This window comes from Limulus polyphemus, unplaced genomic scaffold (genome assembly GCF_000517525.1).
Source record: "Limulus polyphemus unplaced genomic scaffold, Limulus_polyphemus-2.1.2 Scaffold6700, whole genome shotgun sequence".
Taxonomy (NCBI): Eukaryota; Metazoa; Arthropoda; class Merostomata; order Xiphosura; family Limulidae; genus Limulus; species Limulus polyphemus.
In genome coordinates, this window is record NW_013672310.1 from 39421 (window position 1) to 42885 (window position 3465).

Below are 3465 nucleotides of genomic sequence, written 5' to 3' on the forward strand. Positions count from 1 at the left end.
ATATATTAGATATTTGATCAACATTTATTTAAAACCCAAACCAAACTAGAAAAAATGACAATATATTAGATATTTGATCAACATTTATTTAAAACCCAAACCAAACTAGAAAAAATGACAATATATTAGATATTTGATCAACATTTACTTAAAACCCAAATAAACTAGAAATAATGACAATATATTAGAGATTTCATCAACATTTACTTAAAACCCAAACCAAACTAGAATAAAGAGCGACATATTAGAGATTTGATCAACATTTACTTAAAACCCAAATAAACTAGAAATAATGACAATATATTAGATATTTGATCAACATGTCGTTAAAACCCAAATAAACTAGAAATAATGACAATATATTAGAGATTTGATCATCATGTCCTTAAAACCCAAATAAACTAGAAATAATGACAATATATTAGAGATTTGATCAACATTTACTTAAAACTCAAACCAAACTAGAATAAAGAGCGATATATTAGATTTGATCAACATGTCCTTAAAACCCAAATAAACTAGAATAAAGAGCGACATATTAGAGATTTGATCATCATGTCCTTTAAACCCAAACCAAACTAGAATAAAGAGCGACATATTAGAGATTTGATCAACACATAGTAACTGATACTTACTTTTTTGTTCAACATTAACTAGGAAAAAATACCCGAGACATACAATTACTTGCAACAGAAGGTGTTAGATATAGTACATAGTGTAGCACCCAGGTGCTAGATGTAGTATATTGAATAGCACCCTGGTGTTAGATCTAATACATAGTGTAGTATCCAGGTGCCAGATGTAGTACATTGAGTAGCACCCAGGTGCTAGACCTAGTACATGTGTAGCACCCATGTGCTAGATGTGGAACATTGAGTAGCATCTATGTACTAGATGTAGTACATAGTTTATCACCCTGGTGCTAGATGTACTAAATAGTGTAGTGCTAGATGCAATGAAAGTACTTGTTTACGAGATACAGCATATCATCCAAGTGTTATATGCAATACATTTACACAGTGCTTACGATATAGCGTAACACACAAGTGCTATATGCAGTACACCAGCATGTTGTTTACCAAATACTGTATTTGTTTCTTTGTTTGAAGTTAAGCACAAAGCTACGAAATGGACTATCTGTGCTCTGCCCACCACGGGTATCGAAACCTATCGCGGTTCATAATAAACAAGCAATTTGATAATCTTATGATATTACGTTGTAGAAGTAGTTGTTTTTGTTTGTTATTTAAGCACAAAGATGCACAATGGGCTATCTGTGCTCTGCCCACCACGGGTGTCGAAACCCTGTTTCTAGTGTTGTAAATTCGCAGACATACCGTTGTGCCACTGGAGGGCATTGTGGAAGTAGTCCATAAGCAAAGAAATACTTTGTAACATCAACTTCATGACTGAGCAGTTTATTGCACTTTATATTAATTGTACTATCGTTAAGCTGTGGTTTGAATTTTTTTAACTAACTCTACCCCAATTCTTTTACAGAGATGAGGAAAGGAAGAGGAGTCCAAATGATATCCTGCTGGAATGTTAAAATCCCGATCTCAAGGAAAGGCTACTAAAACCCTCAGAACGTCATCGTGATGGAGACAGAATCGGTGAGGTCAGGGCAAAGTGAACATTCCTCTCGCTCTCGTCGTAGCAGGGGTCATTCAGGCAGCACCACAAATCACCACCACCATCACCGGTCACGTGGTTCTCGTCAGTCTCACCGATCCAACAGAAGTGACAGGTCGTATTCAGTGACGAGTGGGAGTAAGCGAGAAGGAGTCGACGACCGTCGTCATGATGAGGAAATGATTGAGGTGCAAGTACTTCCTCAGGATGACAACTGGGGGGACAACACCACCGCCATTACGGGTAACACCAGTGAACACTCAGTGTCCGTGGACGATTTGTCAAAGTTTGGGAAGGAGCTTGAGGAGGACGTGTCATTTAAATGTCACAGATTACTAGGGACCATCATTGGTGCAATACTGGCCTTCTGTGCCTTTTTCTCGCCCATTGTAATGGTAGTACTTCCGAAAATTGAAGCATTGAATTGGAACGTGCAGAAGTGTGGACCCGAATGTGATGGATTGTTGATTAGTTTTTCCTTTAAACTCCTAATCCTTTTTATAGGAACGTGGGCTGTGTTTTTCCGGAAACCTAAAGCCACAATGCCAAGAATATTTATTTTCCGTGCTCTTGTGCTGGCTCTGGTGTTCGTGTTCACCTTTTCGTACTGGCTCTTTTATGGTGTTCGGATTGTGGAGAAACGAAAGAGTGATTACGAAATCTCTTATCATAGCATTGTACTTTTCGCCGTTTCGCTTGTGGATGCCTTACTTTTCATTCATTACTTGGCTGTTGTTTTAATGGAAATTCGACAACTCCAACCTCAGTATTTCGTTAAAGTGGTTCGGTCACCAGATGGAGAAAGCCATTGTTATTGTATGGGACAGTTAAGTATCCAGCGAGCGGCAGTTTGGGTCCTAGAACGATATTATCGAGATTTCTCCATCTATAATCCTTATCTGGATACCTTGCCCACTAAAACTCGAAAATCGCTCTCGGGGTTTAAGGTTTACGATGTTGATGCGATACCCAATAATACCACTTCTATTCAGGGACAGTCGCGTGCAGTCCTGGCAGCTAGTGCTCGAAGAAGGGACTCTAGTCATAATGAAAGGTTCTACGAAGAACAGGAATACGACAGGAGAGTGAAGAAACGGCGAGCGAGATTAATAACAGCAGCCGAAGAGGCCTTCACCCACATTAAAAGACTTCGAGACGAACAAGGTCAGTTCTTTATGTTTTCTTAATTTATACTTTATAATGTTGAAAATACGATAGAACAGATTTAACTTGAAGTTAAATAGACTGTTTCATACATTGATGTTACATACAATCCTTACGTTTAATCCCAATGCTCGTGATTATAGTAGTATCATTGAATTCTAAACCGTATTTTCTTTGTAATAAGATAATTTGGTGAAATCTATCAATTTTAACTTTTCGCAAGTAACTTGCTGTGGAATTCGAATGAATGAGCGTTTCAAACGTGCACTAACTAAATTGCTTGGTTTTTTTGTTTTGTTTTTGGAATTTCGCGCAAAGCTACACGAGGGTTATCTGCGCTAGCCGTCCCTAATTTAGCAGTGTAAGACTAGAGGGAAGGCAGCTAGTCATCACCACCCACCGCCAACTCTTGGGCTACTCTCTTACCAACGAATAGTGGGATTGACCGTCACATTATAACGCCCCCACGGCTGAAAGGGCGAGCATGTTTTGGTGGGATGCGGATTCGAACCCGCGACTAAATTGCTTGGAAAATATATCCCCTTGTGCTTTACAACAAACAAACCGGTAAGCATGCTGACCAGTCCTCTCGCCCCATACTTTAATCTTCACAGACGGTGCTAATCAGTTGAGCAGAGTGTGCTTGTTTTGTTTTTTGTTTTTGAATTT

General features: G+C 38.8%; 1 pseudogene; it reads left to right on the forward strand.

Annotated features, from left to right (window-relative positions):
- The window catches only part of LOC106473982, a 31844-nt pseudogene extending 29025 nt beyond the window's left edge, over nt 1–2819 (forward strand).
- The last annotated feature ends 646 nt before the right edge of the window (nt 2820–3465 follow it).